The sequence below is a fragment of the Schistocerca gregaria genome, chromosome 1 (genome assembly GCF_023897955.1).
Source record: "Schistocerca gregaria isolate iqSchGreg1 chromosome 1, iqSchGreg1.2, whole genome shotgun sequence".
Lineage (NCBI taxonomy): Eukaryota > Metazoa > Arthropoda > Insecta > Orthoptera > Acrididae > Schistocerca > Schistocerca gregaria.
Genome location: NC_064920.1, coordinates 995,217,948 through 995,241,276, shown reverse-complemented (window position 1 = coordinate 995,241,276; position 23,329 = coordinate 995,217,948).

The following is a 23,329-nucleotide window of genomic DNA, read 5'->3' as shown; positions in this document are numbered from 1 at the left end:
ACTGGTAATGTCCATCCTTTTATCACTAATTAGGTCACTATAATGTCCGCCGTAAATTGTTCTGAAAATAAATGAATCATATAATATAGATTATCGCGATTCTTTTGTTTTGAGCTTACTGTGACGCTGTCAGCCAGAGGTATCGGCTAATTGCCGAAAGTGTACGACCTGCCACAAGCAAGCATTACACCACGTCGTGTGCCTAGGAGCTGCAGTGCGCCTGCTCCGTGGATGGCAAACGAAGTTGTTATGACGATGGACACCTGGGCACACGGCGTTTGTCACGCCTACAATAGCCACTCAACGAGAAACCTGCCCTGGCGCATTTTCATTCCGGTCATCCAGCCAGGTTAGACACCGAATCAGTGACTCATCAAGTCAGCATTTAACATGATGCCATCTTCCTCACCATCCTGAGAGTACCCACTGCCTGGGGGTGCAGCTGCAGCACTGATAGACCAAGGGTAGAACTGGCTCCCCCCCCCCCCCCCCCCCCCCCCCCAATACCGTGCCATTGGGCGTTCACCAGTGACAGATGCTTTCAGCCAGATGCAGCAGGACTAGGATTCATAGCGGGAGGCCTCCACCATTACGCACAGGGCCGCCCCCAAGACAGTCTTACCTGTAGAAAACCACGGCCGAGCCGCAGCAAAACCAGGGTTAAGGATGCCTCCACAACTACACGTCAGGGCCGTCCACCAGACAATCTTGCCTGTAGTCAAGCATGGGTGAGCCACAACAGGACCTGAGTTCGTAGCAGGATGTCTGCGCTGCTGCAAACCAGGGCTGCCCACTACACAGCCTGGGATGTAGTCAAGCAAATCTGACCCGCCTCACCCTGAACCCTGCCCTTGAGTCAGCACTGTGGGTCTCACGGGAATGCACACATCGGAAGGTCGCTTAGGCAACTTGTTAAGCCAGGCGTAGCTACAACTGGTTACATATACTCTACACATTGTGCGCCAATTCCATTCGTTCGATGCCCACTGCTACCCGAATCTGGTATAATAAACTTCTGAGAAGGAAATACCTGCAAGGGTGACGGCGATAGCTGGAGTGGAAGTTGCTAGGCAAAGAAAATATTTATTCCTGAATAATAAATAATTTCATTTTTATAGCAAGTACTCTAACAAAACAGCTTAACAATAAATACAGGAAATTAACCAAACTAATCAGATGCCAAAGCGACACATACAGGCTTTATAACAACGTATTTTAATGCAGACAATTTACAATAACGTTTCAGCCTCTGTCACCAAGACTGGAGCTCACTACGCGTTGAACTATCTGTATAAAAACTAAAAGTAAACTCAGTCCGAACAGACCGTGAAGGCCCAACGGTACGTACTGGTCGCCGTGCCATCCTCAGCTTACAGGCGTCACTGGATGCAGATATGGAGGTCAGCATACTGCTCTCCCGACCGTATGTCAGTTTACGAGACCGGAGACGTTACTTCTCAATGAAGTAGCTCCTCATTGCCTCAATGAAGCTTTGTACATAAATCACTTACTGTCTGGAACGAATCACTGTTGTGTAAGAACCACCTACCTTTCAAAGCAGTGGAGGTGTGAGTGAAAGAACAATGTAGCCCACGACACGCGAGTCCCCTACTTTATGCACCCAGATTGAAAGTGAGAGCACTTAGTGACTTAATTTCAAACCCTTAAGAACGTTTTCCTAGCGGAAAAAGCAACAAAACAATGAAAGTAAAAACAAATTGTTTGTTACATTTTAGCTCTTCATGCAGTAAAACTGCCACATGAGACATGTGGTTTCATTAATTCCTTCTTTTGTAATAACTCTATTCGCAACAAGTTTCGGTAGCAGTATTCACATACAGGATAGTTATAATCAACTTTTCCTACTACAGAAAGTGTCCACAAAAAACTACACTAACGGCAAAAAACTGCAACACCACAAAGGAGTTGTGCGACATAATCAAATGTTGGTGTGCGTAAACGTTAGTTACCATTTAGAATGGACGTAGCTAGTCGATGTTAGGCAAGAATGCCTTTAAGGCGCCAAAGAAGTTATTATCACCAAGTTACTGAGTTTGCACGTAGTGCTGTAATAGGGCCACGAGGAGACGGATGTTCCTTCTGCGATATTGCAGAAAGACTTTGAAGGAATGTAGCAAAAGTTCATGACTGCTGGCAGCAGTGGTCTCGAGAATGTGCAACCACAAGAAGGCCGTGCTCCGGGCGGTCGCGTAGCCCAACCGGGAGGGAAGACCATCGTATTCGTCGTATGGCTCTCATGCATTGTACTGCACCTGCAGCAGCAATCTGAGCAGCAGTTGGCTCCAAAATGACAGAACGAGCCGTTATAAATCGGTTACATCAAGGACAGTTCCGAGCTTAGACGCTTTGTAGCGTGCATTCCACTGACCTCAAACCGTCAATTTTTGCGACTTCAGTAATGTCAAGCGAGAGCTCATTGGAGAGCAGGATGGAGGTCTCTTGTGTTTTCTGATGAAAGCTGGTTCTGCATCGGTGCCAGTGATGGCCGTGTGTTGATTAGAACGACGCCAGTTGAGGACCTGCACCTAACCGGTCTGCAAGATAGACTCACTTGACCTGCAGTTGAAGTTATGGTCTCGGGTGCGATTTTGTATGACAGCATGAGTACTCTCCCGTTTACACTACACACCCTGAGTACGAAGTTGTACGTCATTCGGTTGATTCGACCTGTTGTGCTGCCATTAATGAACAACATTTCAGGGGGTGTTTCCAACAGGATAACTCTTTCCCACGTGCTGCTGTTGTAACGCAACATGTTATGTATTTCCTTGGGTTGCTCGATCACCAGATTTGTCTCCAATGGAGCACGTATGAGACATCATCGGAAGACGAATCCAAGATTAAACACAAACAAAACATACGGCCAGGTGCAACAGGCATGGAACTCCATCCCACAAATTAACATCTGGGACCTGTACAACATAATGGATGCTCGTCTGCTTGTTTGCATTCAACATTCTTGCTCTTGCATCGATTGTTAATGTACCAGCATTTCACACTTGCAATGGATTATCTCGCGGTTACATTAACCTGTGGTCTTGTAACGATAATCACTTAAACATGTTGCCTAGACATACGTATTCCAGAAATTTCATTACTCTACATTAATCATTTTTGGTGTTGCGATGTTTTTCCTTCAGTGTCTTTACCGTATGGATATTATCTTTATAGGAATGATGTTCAGGCTGTGCGTTGCGGGATTCGCTGTGTTATTAGTGTTACTGACGTGACTTGTTATTAACTACTAGTACTGGTACGGTCTGTCATTAGCCCAACGCTTCCGCCTACAGCAGGTCCCCTCAGATCCAGTAGTCACAGTGTGTCTCCACCAATGGGAGAGTGGAGCATCTCAGGGGCTACTGTGCGGCCATATTCACAGGTCAGCGGCAGCAAGAACACTCCGAGGTACGGGACCAGGGCCAAAACTGCGCCCAGGGCGCTCTTAGACTGCGTAGCTCTCTTTGAACACATGGAAAGTAGGTAGTTTTCGGGATTTTTTAAACAAAATAGCAAGTGATGCTAAAGCGGCGATATAGTTTTACTCCCTACCATTTTCTGCTTAAGAAGTCACTTTTGTGTTCACTACGGACACTTCCTGTAACCACTGCACCAGGTGGAAGGAACCCTTGCAGCCGGGACATTCGTCATAAGCGGGAATTCCCGAAGAATAAATACTGGATCTGTAAGCATATAATTTTGCATAAACCATTTTCAATATATTTTCTATCGGTATACGTAGGATAGCTGAAAAATAAAAAGTTCTGACAAAATGACGACATACACTGACGACCCAATGTCGTTGTTGACCGTCCAAGGTGAGGCATAAGGCTTCGTACCATGCAGTCATCAAGGGTACACGAGTGGGCCTTGGCTTCCAAGGCCCATATCGATGATGTTTTGCTGAATGTTTTACTCGTTGATGGCCCAGTAATGAAATCTAAGGCACCTTCCGGAAGGGCTGAACTTCTGTCACGAACTATTCTCTTCAGTCGTTGTTGGTGCCGTTCTTGTAGGATTTTTTTTCCGGCAGCAGCGATGTCGGAGATTTGATGTTTTACCGGATTCCTGATATTCACGGTACACTCGTGAAATAGTCGTACGGGAAAATTCGCACCTCATCGCTGTCTCGGAGATGATGTGTCCCATCGCTCTTGCGCCGGCTATAGCACCACATTCAACCTCACTGAAATCTTGGTAACCAGACACTGTAGCAGCAGTAACCGACCTAGAGACTGCGCCACGTCCTTGCACGTCCTCTCGCCTTGCCGACTGCAGCGCCGTATTCTGCCTGTTTACATATCCCAGAAAACATTTTAAGAAAAGAAATGGATTTTTTTAAACTTTCAAACAGAATTACATTCTGCAGATGGACTAGCGGGGCATGGCGCGCCCTCTAGCAAAACTGTGTAACACTCCCTGCTGTTACATGTCAACTCCCTGCTGTTACATGTCAAAGATATGATACAACATCGAGGTGCTCATGGGGGTATAACATGAGCGGTTGTCATGACGTCACAAACTTGAAGGAACGCCCGTCATTAACTTTCGGTGGAAGTGTTTTGATCAAAAGTGCCAGGTCGCGTCATGTGTGGGCATACTAATCATTCTAATTATAGTATAAAGTGTAAAGGAATCACATTTAATGCGTAAGCGGACCAGTTCAAGCGATATTTTCTTTTGTGTACACTTGACAGCAAAGAATGTGGGTCACCACGGAATACAACCAACATAACGTAGCTGTGTTGCAGGTACTCTAAACACCAAAACCTGTGGGGTACAGTCGTTTGACTACACACAATTGGTACCGCAAGAGGCTACTAGGGACCAAAGGTCTTTATGGCAGTCAGTCTAAGCGTCAACTAATATCGTCATATAAACATATTACAAAACACGTTCTTAGCGATGAGACACTCATAAACTAACCTTAATTAAAACAAGTGACATTTCAAAAGTTCTGAGAAAATGGATTATTTTACATATATTGTACAGTAATCCTTTGTCAGAATGAAATACTTGAGACAATATATGGAGTTACAAAGCTGTACGGCAGCTGCAAAATTTTTTCGGTCTCGAAAATGTTTTCCATTCATGTGCTAGACGTCGCTCAACGGCGAGTGGCTCTGGGAACTGGATATTGGACGAACCAGTAAAAATACGCGATTAACGGCAACAAGCACTCTACAGAAATCTCAACATTAACAGCGAATCACCAGTAATATCATTGTTCTCGTAACATATCAACAGTTACGTGTACACAAATTTGAGCTTAAAATGACATGACCAACGTCTCGTTCTGGACGTGGATTCAAACCCAGCACCTAGAGCCATTGTCGACTAAGTTAAGCTTTGTTTGTGCCTTATTGAGACGCGATCGCTAGGCACAAAGAGACGTGAAGTATAGAGTTTGCACCAGTATCAGGTTATCAATTCAGATTCTGAAAATAAATGACGAAAATTTTTATACTGAACTGGGAATCCTGTCATAACAGTTACCTTCCTGGGAACTACCCTCAACGACGTTTAATATGGTGTCATTCACAAAGAACATGGTATGCTCATGTTTAAAACTGAAATGCCATCATGTAAAGCTTGTGACAGGGATGCGAACCCAGCACCTAATCGAATTGTTAACGAAGTACGTAAAATCAGAAGTTAAATATCAAATGTTTTCACCAATAGCGAGATGTTGGAACCTTAAATGACAATATAATTGTTTTTGCCTGTCTGGGATTCGAACCCAGCATCTAGCGCCGTCGTTTTGTAGCCAGGAAGTGACGATAAATAGGTATTGTTGATTCACCAGTAGCGGGATGTGCGCATGTTTAGCTAGACATCAGGCGACGAAAATTTCTGTGCTGAATGGAATTCAAACCCCGCACACGTGGTCATGAAGACACTTCAACTATCAAATTCTTTTCCAATAATAGCTAGGGGTGACATGTTTGTACTTTCAATATTGTGATGGAAAATACTCTGCTGGCTAGAAGTTGAATCCACAACATATCATCGTTGGTGATCACAACGAACACAACGTCAAGCACAAATCCTTTCTTATCAGTAGGATGGGGAGGAATGTTTGAACTTGAAAAGATGTAACGAAACGTCTGATCTTGTGATGTTGTGATAAAAAGCTCATAATGTGACTGTGAATTGAAACGAACACGTTACAGCTGACAACGCACGAAGAGACGTTGAAAATGCAACTATTTTTCACTAGTAATTCGGAGTACACATTCTAGGGCTTGAAATTAAATAATATTTTGTGCTGATCAGGATTTGAAACCCGATAGGTGCCTTTCGAGGAGGCCTAGAAGAGTTTGAAATCTTTGGCAACACAGTGAAATCGATTTCGAATCCCAGTCCAACACCACAATTTTCAACGTCTCAGTTTCCAATAAAGTAAGAGCCTTGTGAACTTACGTGGCCATTGGTTCATTAAATGAAATACGTTTTCTAGTTTACGACGGCTTGCTGGTGACAAGAGTCCCTGCCTTTCGGGGTTTCTACATGTGTCGCGTCTCAAACGAATGGCGCTCTGCCCCAGTCGGCAGCGAAGGGATGTTATCTTTACTGCGGATATTGAACTACGGAGCTTACTGACGTTCTGCATTTGGCGTTTCTAGGGGTGAAGGAGAGCTACTTGTATGTGTTAAAAGTCTACGCCTGACGTGAGATGTGAACCTACACGTTTTACACATCAATACATGATTAATCCACCAGACCCCAGAACCCACTGCCAAGCATATAATTATGAATTGCAGAGTATTCATTTAGATGTAGATGCAGATGTTAAGGGACGGGTAACAGGAAGGAGGGCAGGATCTGGTAATGGATAGAAGCGTGACATGCTTGCAAAATATTGCTTACTTATATGTGTGCCACAGTTCGTTTTATGTTAGGACCGAGAGATAAGGAAGCACTGTTTTCAGAACGAAGAATGGGTTATAGGGAAGGGGAGATCAAAGAATACAGTTTCATTGCTGTTGAGAGGAACGACAGGGGGTAAAGACAGCAGCAATTAAAAGATAAAATGTAGCGTCAATGGAAACCGCTAGATTTGTTTATAAAGTTTTGGGGGAATGGAATAGAAGGTCATTTGCGGCGATAGTGTCAGAGAGAGAGTGTGTGAGAGAGAATAGAGGAGATATTAACAACAAGTAAACATAATATGAAATTTTTTGCGTATTGTGTGGAGGACGGAGGGTGTATTCATGGATGGAAAGAAAGAGAGAGATGTATCTGAAATAACAAAAACTACTGTGACAGAGTCCATCTACGCTGATTAGTTTGTAAATATCTAGACAGGGTATAAACGAAATCAAAATAGAGTATTTAACAAACTGTATATTCAAAAGAAACCCACTTGAATTAAAAAGGTAACTCAAAGGAAAACTAACCCATATTGTATGTTTTCTGTTGCCGCCAGCCGGGTGGCCGAGCGGTTCTAGGCGCTACAGTCTGGAACCGCGCGACCTACGGTCGCAGGTTAGAATCATGCATCGGGCATGGATGTGTGATGTCCTTATGTTAGTTAGGTTTAAGTAGTTCTAGGTTCTAGGGGACTGATGACCTCAGAAGTTAAGTCCCATAGTCCTCAGTGCCATTTGAACCATTTGAACTTCACATCTGGAAGGACTGTCATAAAGACCAATGTTCTCAAGTAGTCTCTAGCTGTACCCATTGTGCATCTTACAATGACTGTACTGTGGACGGTTGCGACGATGTGCAATACAGATATGCTGTGTTGGTTGCATCATTCAGGTGCAGCCTACACGTTGGAATTCAGGCGTGAACCCACTTTTTTTGCTGTCGAGTGTACATGAAATTTGGTTGTGCTGTTTACCTTTCCTGTAGCGGTTTTATTTCTGTCATTTCCTATCAGTCCGATTCGCAAAGCTCACTGGGTGAACTGTGGGAGGACGAAAGACTGGAAACCGACAAAACATAGCAAAATATGCTCTCAGCATTTTCGGGGAGACATACACCAAACATCAGTTTCGTCAGTCAATGTTACGGAAAAAGCAGGCTTTCGGCATAACATACTTATCTTATAGGTCATTCGGAAAATATAACAAAAAGAAAGTTATATTAACGAGGCGAAATGCGTCGTATTACAGGATCAAATATGCATTTAAGACCATAAAAATATCGGAAAATGTCTTCCTGACCCTATGTTATTCACGAATGCATTGTAATTTTAAATCAACTGTTGCTTGCACAATACAGAAATTAATAACAAAAACAATCGTAAACAGTGGTGTGTTAACGTTTTAGGACAATGAACATGTCAGCGTCATCTCTTCTTATTTATGCCTCCATGGAGCTACTTGTGACGTCCTACGGCCACCAATCTCCGCCAGAGAGAAACCGCACACCTACATTTCTAAACATTCTCTAAGAGTCGTCAACTTAATAACACAACTAAAATCGCGTTAATGAAAACTAATTCTTTAAGCACTCAATCAGCGAGATGTTGTCGTTATGAAATCAGTGAACTCGCAACCAGGAAAACAGAGATTCAAATTCCGGATACTGTCTTAGTAAAAAACGCAACTACGAAAATCAGGTAGGTGAAATTCATTCTTGAAGATCCTCAGCGAGTGAACTGATGTTGTGAAGGCAGCGGTCTTGTAGCCAAAGCATGTGAGTTTCAAATCCCATGTCAGTCATCCATATTTAGGTTTTCCTAAACATCCCTAAACCAGTAGGGCTATGTTCAGAATGAACAGGGCCAATTTCCAGGCTCGTCCCGATATATTCAGAGCTTGTGCTCATTTCTAAGAACCTTGTTCCGACAGTAAGTTGAGCCTTAAAACTGCAATCTAGATTTAGCAGAGCTCCTTCCAACGAAATTTTTGATCATCGTCCCTTGGATTAGCCCCACCCTCAAAACGCATAAACGTACTGTGCAGATAATAGATATCTACTTCTGTCTGAGTCTTCGACTTAGGTGGAGGATCTATGTTTATGCTTGACTGATTAGTATTTTTGCTATGAAACATCATTCCTATGATCAGGTTAACCAGAATTGTAAGACCGAAGCGGAAGCAGTGTACGATATCTGAATGTGATTCTTCTAGGTTCTTCTTGAGAGGAAAACCCATTTTATAGTAAACACGCACCTGGAACAAACCGTTAGCTAGATAACTGTGAAAACGTAGTTACGAGCAGACACTGACTTCAGTAAGAATTATTGATGTTATTAGCATAAGAACCACAATTTAAAAGAGATTTCAAAGACTTAAGATTTAAAACAAAGATAAGGCAGAAGGTATAGACAATATTCCACCGGAAATCAGAATTTCTGAAGTAATTTGGGAAGTGGCAATTCATATTGGTGTGTAGAATATAAATACCACGAGACGTTCGGGAAAATATCATAGACACAACCAAATTTCAAGAGCCGAAGGAGCGAGGATTATCAAACAGTCTACTGAACAGCTAAAGCATCCGAGTTGCTGACAAGAGTAACACGCAGAACGGTCAAGAAAACTGAGTATGTGTTAGATGACGATCAGTTTGGCTTTGGGAGAGGTAAAGGCACAGAAGAGGGAGTTCTAAGGTCGCGGTTGATAATGGAACCAAGACTGAAGAAAAATCAAAACACGTTCACTGGAAAAAGTTTTCGACAATGTGAAATGGTCCAAGATGTTCGAAATTCTCAGAAAATACGTGTAAGCTGCAGGGATAAAGGCTAATACACAATATACAAGAACCAAGAGGGAATAGTAAAATTGGAAGACCAAGAACGAAGTGCTCATATTAGAAAGGGTGCAAGACAGGGATGTAGCCTTTCGTTCATACTGATCAATGCATACATCGAAGAAGCAATGACGGAAATAAAAGAAAGATTCAGGAGTGGAATTAAAATTCAAGGTGAAAGGATATTAGCTGATAACATTACTCCTCAGTGAAAGTGAAGATGAAATTACAGAATCTGCTGGATGGAATGAACAGGCTATTAAGTACAGTATATGGACTGAGAGTACATCGAAGAAAGATGAAAGTAGTGTGAAGTAGGAGAAATGAGAACAGTGGGAAAATTAACATCTGAATTGGTAATAATGAAGAACAGGAAGTTAAGAAATTCTGCTACCTAGGCAGCAAAATAACTCATGTCGGACGGAGCAAGGAGGACGTAAAAACCAGACTAGTACTGGCAAAAAGGGCGTTCCTGACCAAGATAACCTACCTGTATTTGACGTTTGCTTTAATTTGAGTAAAAAAATTCTGAGAACGTATGTTCTGAGCACATCAGAGCATGGTAGTGAAACTTGGGACTGTGGGAAAACCGGAAGACCATCGAAGAATTTAATATGTGGTGCTAGAGAAGAATGTTGATGATCAAGCGTAATGGTATGGTAAGGAATAGGAGGTTCTCCGCAGAATCGTCGAGGAGAGGAATATCTGGAAAACATTGACGAGAAGGTAGGATAGAATGATAGTACATCAGTTAAAACACCAGGGAATAATTTACGTGCTATCAAAGGGAACTATAGAGGGTAAAAACTCTAAGGAATGCCGAGATAGCAACACATCCCGGAAATAATTGAGAACATAGGTTGCAAGGGTACACTGAGATGAGTAATTCGTGGCGGCCGTATCAAAGATGTCAGAAGAAAACTTCGATTAGTTTCGTAACTGAATGGGTTCCAGTTTCACCCACGGTATATGGTAATAAGAAATACAATACTGCTTCTGTTCATTACCTGTTGTAGTTTATTCCATAGTCATATCTGTTCAACAGAATGTTCTGCCTGTCGCCTTGAAATGAGTCACGAATTATTTCAGACACTCCGCGATCATCCTTTAGGAAATGACAAGCCCGTACAACTCGCTGCCCCCGTTTCTTCTAGACTTTAATTTTGAGGCGAGCTAGAAAAACCGAGGGGATTGAGATCAGCTGATCTTGGACACAAGCACTGGCTTATGTAACTATCCCAAACTATATTGGGGCACTGGGAGTCGTCTCCCATCGTCAACAAAATATGGCGGCACCACTTGATGCGTGCGAAACTTTCCAAATGTTCCAATGGCCCAAAGCACTACGGGACTTAACATCTGAGGTCATTAGTCCCCTAGACTTAGAAATATTTAAACCTAACTAACCTATGGACATTACACACATCCATACCCGGGGCAGGATTCGAACCAGCGACCGTAGCAGCTGCGAGGTTCCGGACTGAAGCGCCTACAACCACTCGGTCACAGCGGCCGGCCGAAAACTTTCCATTTCAGATACATTTCTAGTAATTAAGAAAGTATGTGATACTGACGTCAGTGATGGCATGTAACTACAAATCGTTAGTTATCTCGCTATTGACTTGGTTGTGGACCCATGTTTCTTAGAACGTTTTTGCCGCTTGTTCGATTCCCGGTACTGAAAGGGATTTTCCCTTGGGAGTAAAATGGTACTAGGTGCACTCAGCTTCGTAGTTCCACCTGAGGCGCTACTTGACAAATTAACAGCGGTTCCAAGGTCAAGACACACAAGAATGGCGCGCAAAATGATGTGCTGAGTACATGCCCTTTCATACCGCATCCAATGTCGCCATTGGCAGAGGACGACACGGCGACCGGTGGCGGTCGATTGGCCTGTCTTGAGCCAGAACGTGGAACTATAGTGTACTTTCAACTGTTTCAGTTTTCGTTGTTAATTATGTTATGCCCAGTAGAACATTTAATGTGTGCAGCTATTAGCCAATTTCAGAAAAGAAACGCTTTTTGCCAAAAGTGCATAAAAAGTCACGGAGATGTACTGACTGTTGGTGTTTAGTGATAGAAGTACACTTACAAAGCACATGCAGAACTACAACTTCAACGTAAAAAGTATTAAAAGATGGAGTACTCTCACTATATTCGTGGGATGGAACTCAATGTACCCCATTTGCTATTAGCAGGTGTAGAAGTATGAAACCGAAATTTGGTTGCAATAACTAATCACTCCGTCTTCAGGCCGCAAGTGGCCCATGAGGACCATCCGACCGCCGTGTCATCCTCAGCTGAGGATGCGGGTAGAAGGGTCGTGTGGTGAGCACACAGCTCTCCCGGTCGTCTGCTCCCAGCAGACGATGAGCAACTCAGCATTTCCCACAAAACAAAACCAAAACCCCACATATAATATTCAATAGGCCTTATCTGAGTGCTCAGTCTTTCTGGAAGAGTTCATGAATTGCTCTAAAATCAGTTACCAAAGTGATTAAGTTGTACCGAATTCGACAAGCGTCTTATGAAACGACTTTTCAGAGACGTTTCAACGACAAGGAAAGCATTAGTGCTTCTCCATTATACAGGGTGTTACAAAAAGGTACGGCCAAACTTTCAGGAAACATTCCTCACACACAAAGAAGGAAAATATGTTATGTGGACATGTGTCAGGAAACGCTTACTTTCCATGTTAGAGCTCATTTTATTACTTCTCTTCAAATCACATTAATCATGGAATGGAAACACACAGCAACAGAACATACCAGCGTGACTTCAAACACTTTGTTACAGGAAATGTTCAACATGTCCTCCGTTAGCGAGGATACGTGCATCCACCCTCCGTCGCATGGAATCCCTGGTGCGCTGATGCAGCCGTGGAGAATGGCGTATTGCATCACAGCCGTCCACAATACGAGCACGAAGAGTCTCTACATTTGGTACCGGGGTTGCGTAGACAAGAGCTTTCAAATGCTCCCATAAATGAAAGTCAAGGGGGTGGAGGTCAGGAGAGTGTGGAGACCATGGAATTGGTCCGCCTCTACCAATCCATCGGTCACCGAATCTGTTGTTGAGAAGCGTGCGAACACTTCGACTGAAATGTGCAGGAGCTCCATCACGCATGAACCACATGTTGTGTCGTACTTGTAAAGGCACATGTTCTAGCAGCACAGGTAGAGTATCCCGTATGAAATCATGATGACGTGCTCCATTGAGCGTACGTGGAAGAACATAGGGCCCAATCAAGACATCACCAAAAATGCCTGCCCAAACGATCACAGAAAATCTGTGTTGATGACGTGATTGCACAATTGCGTGCGGATTCTCGTCAGCCCACACATGTTGATTGTGAAATTTACAATTTGATCACGTTGGAATGAAGCCCCATCCGTAAAGAGAACATTTGCACTGAAATAAGGATTGACACATTGTTGGATGAACCATTCGCAGAAGTGTACCCGTGGAGGCCAATGAGCTGCTGACAGTGCCTGCACACGCTGTACATGGTACGGAAACAACTGGTTCTTCCGTAGCGCTCTCCATACAGTGACATGGTCAACGTTACCTTGTACAGCAGCAACTTCTCTGACGCTGACATTAGGGTTATCGTCAACTGCACGAAGAATTGCCTCGCCCATTGCAGGTGTCCTCGTCGTTCTAGGTCTTCCCCAGTAGCGAGTCATAGGCTGGAATGTTCCGTGCTCCCTAAGACGCCGATCAATTGCTTCGAACGTCTTCCTGTCGGGACACCTTCGTTCTGGAAATCTGTCTCCATACAAACGTACCGCGCCACAGCTATTGCCCTGTGCTAATCCATACATCAAATGGGCATCTGCCAACTCCGCATTTGTAAACATTGCACTGACTGCAAAAACACGTTCGTGATGAACACTAACCTGTTGATGCTACGTACTGATGTGCTTGATGTTAGTACTGTAGAGCAATAAGTCGCATGTCAACACAAGCACCGAAGTCAGCATTACCTTTCTACAATTGGGCCAACCGGTGGTGAATCGAGGAAGTACAGTACGTACTGAAAAAAATGGTTCAAATGGCTCTGAGCACTATGGGACTTAACATCTGAAGTCATCAGCCCCCTAGAATTTAGAACTACATCCATGCCCGAGGAGTACATACTGACGAAACTAAAATGAGCTCTAACATGGAAATTAAGCGTTTCCGGGCACATGTCCACATAACATCTTTTTATATTTGTGTGTGAGGAATGTTTCCTGAAAGTTTTGCCGTACCTTTTTGGAACACCCTGTATAAACAATAATACTCTGAAAAATGCAGTCTGGGGTCTCCGCCATTATTTCTTGGGCGGTATTACTTGCGGAGCAGAGTATCACGGCTGGCTTTGCGCCCGAATACGTACATCTCCGCTTTAAAACCCACAGTTTCTTCCCGCGCCTCCGCCCCGCCAGAGCCTTCCAAACACGCCGCCTCGGATAGATAAACACACGGGAGCCGACGCGGCTGGGCAGGTGGGAGGCGCAGCGACAGATATGAGTTTTTTCGCAGCTCCGGCGGGCGGCCGTGCATATTGCGTTTCTCGCGGCGAAATTGCGGCATCGCGTCGTGTCGCGACCCCGGCTGTCACACCACCAACTCACAGCCCTTCTCTCTACGTCTTCATATCCGATCCAGCCCATGCGAGACAAAATATGACACGTCGTAGGGCATAACTCATCCGTCTGAGTTCTCGTGTGAATTCTACACTCGTATCGGTATGCATGCGATTGCATGCGTACGTAATGCGTTTCAAAACGTTGCGCATAAAAACGGGAATTGCCAGTGCACATACCTTGCGTTTTATTAGTGATAATAAGTATTCTGGATAGCCCTTGGACTAGGAACTACTTCCATATCGAACAGAAGGATCGTCTTAATGTAACTATCCTACAGTGCAGCGTCAAAGAATGAATAGACTATTATACGCTTCTTCCTACTTAGGCAAATGGATAAAATCGATTTATTCTTTTTAGATTTGATGTAGTCTACAATGGGCTTGATGCGACTTATGGAGGCATCATTAGTTCAAGGGCGGGAAGAACGAAAAAAGGTTTCTTTCTACTACATTTCCGCCATTACCTGCTGACCAAAACCCAGCCTAGGATTCCAAGACAGCTATTCTCTTCAAATGACTGGATTTTTACCATATATTCCTTTGATCCCGACTTCGAACAACCTTGACAGTTTTCTTAATTCTCTTTCCGTTTCCTAGGCATAGAGGTTCAAAGCTACGGTACTTCTATGCATGAAAGCCAGTGTCAGAGGTAAGCGTGGTTTATTAAGTGACGTTGTTGTTGTTGTGGTCTTCAGTCCTGAGACTGGTTTGATGCAGCTCTCCATGCTACTCTGCATCTCCCAGTACCTGCTGCAGCCTACATCCTTCTGAATCTGCTTAATGTATTCATCTCTTGGTCTCCCTCTACAATTTTTACCCTCCACGCTGCCCTCCACTACTAAATTGGTGATCCCTTGATGCCTCAGAACATGTCCAACCAACCGATCCCTTCTTATAATCACGTTTTGCCACAAACTCCTCTCCTCCCCAATTCTATCCAATACCTCCTCATTAATTAAGTTATCTACCCATCTAATCTTCAGCATTCTTCTGTAGCACCACCTTTTGAAAGATTCTATTTCTCTTCTTGTCTAAACTATTTATCGTCCATGTTTCACTTCCTAGTTTAAGTGTCTCATTTCCTAATCTAATTCCCTCAGCATCATCCGACTTAATTCGACTACATTCCATTATCCTAGTTTTGCCCATTCCGTTCAGTTGCTCTTCCAAGTCCTTTGCTGTCTCTGACAGAACTGCAGTGTCATCGGCGAACCTCACAGTTTTTTTTTCTTCTCCATGGATTTTAGTACCTACTGCTTGCTCTATATACAGATTGAATAGCATCGGGGAGAGGCTACAACCCGGTCTCTCTCCCTTGCCAACCGCTGCTTCCCTTTCATGTCCCTCGACTCTTATAACTGCCATCTGGTTTCTGTACAAATTGTAAATAGCCTTTCGCTCCCTGTATTTTACCCCTGCCACCTTCAGAATTTGAAAGAAAGTATTCCAGTCAACATTGTCAAAAGCTTTTTCTAAGTCTACAAATGCCAGAAACGTAGGTTTGCCTTTCCTTAATCTTTCTTCTAAGATAAGTCGTAGGGTCAGTATTGCCTCATGTGTTCCAACATTTCTACGGAATCCAAACTCATCTTCCCCGAGATCGGCTTCTACCAGTTATTCCATTCGTCTGTAAAGAATTCGTGTTAGTATTTTGCAGCTGTGATTTATTAAACTGATAGTTCGGTAATTTTCACATCTGTCAACACCTGCTTTCTTTGGGATTGGAATTATTATATTCGTCTTGAAGTCAGAGGGTATTTCGCCTGTCTCATACATCTTGCTCACCAGATGGTAGAGTTTTGTCAGGACTGGCTCTCCCAAGGACGTCAGTAGTTCTAATGGAATGTTGCCTACTCCCCGGGCCTTGTTTCGACTCAGGTCTTTCAGTGCTCTGTCAAACTTTTCACGCTGTATCGTATCTCCCATTTCATCTTCATCTACATCCTCTTCCATTTCCATAATATTGTCCTCAAGTACATCGCCCTTGTATAGACCCTCTATATACTCCTTCCACCTTTCTGCTTTTCCTTCTTTGCTTAGAACTGGGTTTCCATCTGAGCTCTTGATGTTCATACAAGTGGTTCTCTTATCTCCAAAGGTCTCTTTAATTTTCCTGTAGGCAGTATCTATCTCACCCCTAGTGAGATACGCCTCTACATCCTTACATTTGTAATCTAGCCATCCCTGCTTAGCCATTTTGCAGTTCCTGTCGATCTCATTTTTGAGACGTGTGTATTACTGGGGCGCTAGCGCCTGCGATCGCCCGAAGCCACCGTACTGGGCGAATTCGTTTGTTCGTGCAGCGATCGAGCCGTGTTGCTTAGCTGACTGTGCGCTCTGTCCGCCATGCTGCTGTATTCGTGCTTCGTACGGAAGACAGACTGCCGTCCCGGCAGCTGTCATAAGCACTGACACGACACAAAGCCGTTATTCAACAGACGTTAGCCTACAGTGGATCGAGATAGATGGTCAATAGCAGCAAACAAGAAAAAAGGAGGAGTGGTGCGCCCGTGGTATTTGAACCCCAGTGGGGAATTAAATTCTTTTGCGCTGTTGTCGAAACTTTTGCCAAATGTTTAGTATGACATCGGAACTTCCTGTATTTAAAAAAGAACTCCATTGAAAGGCACTTCACACCTGTCACAAAGATCAGTTCGAAAATTTGTCGCAAGAGGGACGCCAGTCAAAGCTTGAAGAACTGAAAGAACATTTCAAGCAGCATTACACTGAAGTAAATGTTTCCTATCGTATGATTCTTTATTCTATATAAAGCTGATAAATAAAACTATATTTTAACTGAGCACTGTGCCACTTATCGAATATGAGATTGTCAGCAACAAGGGACATTTCTTTTAGGATAATTTTTATATTTGGGTTACATTAAATCGTGTCGCACAGACATAAGAAAAAGTTTCAGGCGCGTTGTTTTTTGCCACTTTCTGAAAAGCCGCCACAAACGCTCTCCCGGACAACAAAGTGTCATTAATTGTCATTCTTTGTTTTCGTGTATTTGTATTTTGATGGATAGGAAAACATACGTTGTAGTTTGATCTATGTTTTCAATTAATTTTGACGCAAATATTCCAATAGATAAAAATTTATTTTGCGACTACATTTTGCTAGCGTCTATGACTGCTTTTCAGAGTTACTGAATGAAAACATATCTAAAACCAACCTTTTATTTAATTTTTTTATTTGGGTTTCAAGGAATGAAACAATTGTTAAAATGATAAAAGTGTTTTAAAAACAGGATTGTACAAAATTAATTGAAAGTTTGTTTTATTTTTTTGCCGCGGAGGAAGCAGGAAACAGGTGGGCAAAGTTTGCGCGCAAGTTACAAATGCTCGCTGAGAATTGTGAAAGCAGGGAAACACCTTGCGGCGGGGATTCTTATCAAGGAATGCCTGGTCGACTCGGTGGCTTGTATATGTCCAGCAGACCTCATGAAAAAATTTGAAAAATAGCTCTTTCGCCTCAAACTGTTGCTCGCCGAGTCGAAGATATGGCCTCAGATATGGAGCAGCAATTAATGGAGAGAGCGACAAACTTCGTTTGATTTTATATCGCTCTTGACCAGTCAACGGACGTTGCGGACGTATCTCAGCTCGTCATATTCATTCGTGGTGTCGACGACAATCTGCGTGTCACCGAAAAAATTCTCGACGTTATACCATTAATAGACATAACCAAGGGTTTGGATATTTTTCTAGCCGTGGGAAACGTGTTCGAGTCAATAGGTTCAAAATGGGAGCGCCCAACCAGTGTTAACAACGGATGGAGCCCCTGTGCTACAAGGGATACGCACTGGATTCCTGGGTTACGTCAGGTCAAAAATGACGTCAGCTGGTACTTATTCGCGGCAGTCCATTGTCTGATACATTAGGAGGCACTTTGTGTGAAGACTGTCAACATAAAAAATGTTGTGGACAAGGTTGTTCTAACGGTTAATTATCTTCGCTCGCATGGACTCATACATCGCGAATTCAAAGAATTTCTGACTGATATCGAAGTGGAATACCGTGACATCCCCTACCACGCCGAATTAGGATGGCCGAGCAGACGGAAGGGTGCTTGATCGGTTTTTCTCCTTGAGCGACGAAATCAATACCTTTCTGGAAATAAAGTATGTCCAGAAGAATTACCTCGTGATCCAAAGTGGGTGGCGAATTTTGCTTTTTTGAGTGACGCAACTGGTCATTTAAATACTTTCAAAATTTCTCTCCAAGGCGAAAATCACTCTGTTGTTGATTTAGTGCAGACGATTGAATCATTTAAAAAAAGTTATTTTGTGGAAAAAAACAATTACGAGAGGAGAATTTTGGACACTTTCCTGCATTAGACAGTCTTAAAGAATATGTGGATTTTTCACCTTATGTTCGAATCATTTGCGAATTACAAGAAGTGTTTGAAAACAGATTTTTAGAGGCAAGTGAGCTTCAACCGGCCTTAGATATGTTTGTTTGCCTGTTTTCCTTTCGGACAGAGGACGTCTCGCAAGTGTTTCACTAAAGCTGATTGATCTGCACTGCGATAACCGCTGGAGGCACTGCTTTCCTTTGTGCCAAACTTTGGATGACTTTTACAACTGTTTTACACAACTGTTTTGCACAAGCACGCAGCCAAAGTTCTCTCAGTGTTTGGTTCCACCTATATTTGTGAGCGCTTTTTCTCCCTTTCAAAGTTTGCTAAAACTAAGAACCGCTCATTACTTGACAATAAAAATTTAACTAGTTCTTTGAGGTTAGCAGTCTCCCACAATATTGTACCAAACTTGGACAGAATCATTTCCTCGAAAGTAAAAAGTATAAAATGTTAATTGTCTTCTTTAACAGTACTGAATGTAAGGATTAAAGGTCTTTATAACCTTGATTTTACTTATTTAATAATTTTCAAACTTGGCCAACTAAAATTATTGCGTTAATAACAGCAAACTAAAGATGCAAAAATCTGTAGCACAAAGTACAACAAAAATATTTACTTTAACTACTAACAGTAAGATGGTTCAAATGACTCTGAGCACTATGGGACTCAACTGCTGAGCTCATAAGTCCCCTAGAACTTATAACTACTTAAACCTAACTAACCTACGGACATCACACACATCCATGCCCGAGGCAGGATTCGAACCTGCGACGGTAGCAATCTCGCGGCTCCGGACTGAGCGCCTAGAACCGCTACACCACTGCGGCCGGCACTAACAATAAGATTGAGACTCTATATCCATTACGTAAAATTATTTCTAATATAGAATATTTATAACACTAGTTCATTTAAGAAATTGATATATCTTCAGAACAAGCCTACTGTACATCTGATGAGTATGCGTGTGCGGTACTAATAGAATCAACCTGAGGATCAGAAAACTACTAAGTTGTTCTTCGATTCTTGTTTTGGATGTAGTTTTCTAAAGCTTTTCGCAGTAATTCTGCAACACGAACACTAATTGTTCGCTTAACAGTAAATTATTTGTTTGTTTTACTGCTCATCGACCACTTTTACGAGCTCCGCTTCCTTTGTTGTTTTGTTTACGTTGGATATGACCGCGGAGCAGTTCAGCACAGAGAGTGCTGTGCTATCTCGCTCGCCCCGCAGCTGACTCTCTCGCTCCTACACCGACACTAGCGACACACGGCCGCGTACGGGACGCTGAACTACACTGCCTTGCGGCCGCACAGCTTGGGTGAGCCTGCTGTAAAGTGTCTCCGTTATCATCTGGCAACTCCGTGTTTCAGTACTGAAGCACACATAAAATTTTTGTGCGTAGAATCCGGTCTGAAGTGGAAAACTTATTTTGCGTTATTTCGATCTCACATAAGTAAACAATCTCAAATTTACTGACCAATACATTTATTTTCATATGAGCTACAAGCCCTGCTGCATCGGGGAAAAGAAGGGAAATAGCGGGAAAATGCTCCTACAGGAGCACAAAAGATGAGACTATTTTTATGTCTATTCAAAAGACTATGACTGAAAAGTGGGACACCAGCTGTCTCATGCAACCTTCTTCACCACGTATAGAAATTTTTCAAAAATTTTGGCATGGGAACATAACCGAGTTTTCTACGATGAAAGAGAAGAAGACAGTGGCAGTGATAAAGAGACGGAAAAGTAATATATAATGGAAGATAACATACAGTGGCTGTGTTACAGAGAGGACGATGGGGACACTTACCTATGTCTGCTGTTATTTGATGGAGGATTCCAATCTCTGTCGCCCTATACAGCTTTTACCCTTTACAGCACCCTCTACAGCACAGATGTGCTATCATCCGGTCCTTCCTCATTGTCAGTATTTTCCATATATACCTTTCCTCGCCGATTCGGCTGGTAACCTCCTCATCCCTTACCTTATCAGTCTACCTTATTTTCAACTTTCTACTGTAGCGACCCTTCTCACATGAGCCGGCCGGAGTGAACGTGTGGTTCTAGGCGCTACAGTCTAGAGCCGAGCGACCGCTACGATGGCAGGTTAGAATCCTGCCTCGGGCATGGATGTGTGTGATGTCCTTAGGTTAGTTAGGTTTAATTAGTTCTACGTTCTAAGCGACTGATGACCTCAGAAGTTAAGCCGCATAGTGCTCAGAGCTATTTGAACCATTTGAACCATTTGAACCATCCCACATGCTTCTATTGTCTTCTGTTCCGAGATTCCAACTGTTAATGTCCCACTGAGATACAGTGCTGTTCTCCAAATGTACATCTCAGAAATTTCTTCGCCAATATAAGACCTAAGTTTGATGCTAACAGATTTCACTTGGCCTTTTTGTCCAGTTCAAGACTGCTTTTGATGTCCTCTTTGCTACTTTCGCCATCGGCTATTTTGCCAATTAGACAGTAGAATTCCTGAAGTTCATCTACCTCGTGACCATAAATCCAGAAGTAAAGCATCGCTGTTGTGTTTCTGCGAGTTCTCATTACTTTCGTCTTCCTTCGATTTACCTTGAAACCATATTCCCTAGTCATTGCATTCAAGGATTTCTGTAAATCATTTACATTTACACTGGGGTAGCACTGTCATTAGCTAATGTTAACATTTGCAAAGTGTTACTTGCTTTAATCATACATATATATATGAGAGATGCTAAATGTTATTATTTTTACTTAAAGAAAAGTATTATCTTATCAATAACTTCCAAACTGTGAGCTACACCCTTAATTTTTATGTATGAGTTAGTCAATTTACTCATCACACTTTTGTTACCTATGCCTGAGGTCACTATCAGAACTCAAATTAATAACCAAATTAAATAATTTTATAAGACTGGATCTTAAAATACTGGTGTACTCATGAACCACCACACTAAGATAAAAAAAAAGTGTTGAGGGAATGAGAATGAGAAAAGTGTCGTATAAAGTTTAGAAAATAACGATAAGTTTTATTAACCTTTTGTAACTACAACTAGCTGTTAAATCTTACACAAAAATGACAAACAGGTATCAGAAAATGAATAGTGTTTTATTGGCAAAGCAAAATTAACCCCATTTACAAGACAATCTGATTTTGTTTACATGAATATCCTTTGAGGACCAACTCTGTTCGGTCGGCCGTGGTGGCCGAGCGGTTCTAGGCGCTACAGTCTGCAACCGCGCGACCGGTACGGTCGCAGGTTCGAATCCTGCCTTGGGCATGAATGTGTGTGCTGTCCTTATGTTAGTTAGGTTTAACTAGTTCTGAGTTCTAGGGAACTGATGACCTCAGAAGTTAAGTCCCATAGTGCTCAGAGCCATTTTTTGAACCCAACTCTGTTCAAATGGAATCAACTACAACTAAGTTTACCACAAACTATAATTTACCTGAGAACAGGGAGCTGTGGATATTATTTAACAACCCTACGCCGGAGCAGCAATAATTTACCTTTTCATCCTGATTCGGGCGGCAGCAGAAAACGGCGCGCGATGGGCGAGGAGCAGTGAGCCCGGCAGACGTAATGTTCTGAGGCGTCCACGAAAATTTCCAAACTTTGCGGTCTGGCATTCCGATTACCAGAACTCGGGGAACTTACCTTTCAGAGCCCTGAAATGCCTGCAGATTTCAGCCTGAGACGCACTCGTTCACTGGTCGGGCCAAACCAATTTGACGCACATGCACAATGCTGCGAGCAGGAATTATGAGACGTCAGCTGGCCTACACCCTCGTGACACGCCATATCTCCTAGATTATATGCAGTTCCACTCTCGGCAACGTTGGAAACTTCCACTGGCTCTAAATTCACTGCAAGAAACAGACCACAAGTCTCAGTCTGCACAAACCTGTCGAACACAGTACTGGGGTTCCCACACTGGGGGAGCAAACCTCCAATTTGCATAGCGTGAGAGGAGCAAATCATCAACTCCAAATCTCACTTCTATTAAAAAGTACATTTTAGACTGGGGAGGCGCGTTCTCATGGTAAGCATGACCACGTTTTGGCAAAAGAAAAAAAATCTAGAGAAACAACAGTCCCTCATTTATGGAGGCATAAGTCTTTCCTGGCAGACCATTTCCAATATCTGGAAGGAGGCAGTTAAGTTTCCCACACAATCGTGCCTATGAAATATTTGTTTCTGCCGTTCGCTAAAAGAACCTGGCAGCCTTCTGGAGTCAGGGGGAGTTACACTCTTGCCTCCAGTAAACATACGCACCAACTGCTCGGTCCATACCGCCCAAAATTCTAACAAGCGAATGAACATGGTTTTATGACCTTCCCATCGTTTGCACAATGGCTCAGTTTACAGCAGCCTGTCTTAAACTGCGTCCTCCAACCACATACCGCCAACTGGCTGACCTTGGGATGGACGGCCGCCTGGTCCAGGCAAAATGTTTTGTGAACTGACGCCCTTCTCTCCGAAGGCATCGGACAGAAGTTCCTCTGTAGGTATGATCCACAGAGCGCTGCTTTCCAGAATCATTTGCACAGCCAGGTTGCTGCATTTATGGTCGCCAATTCATCTCTTTGTCAGTTCTGCATCAGTTCTACAAGGCCCCTCAGATACA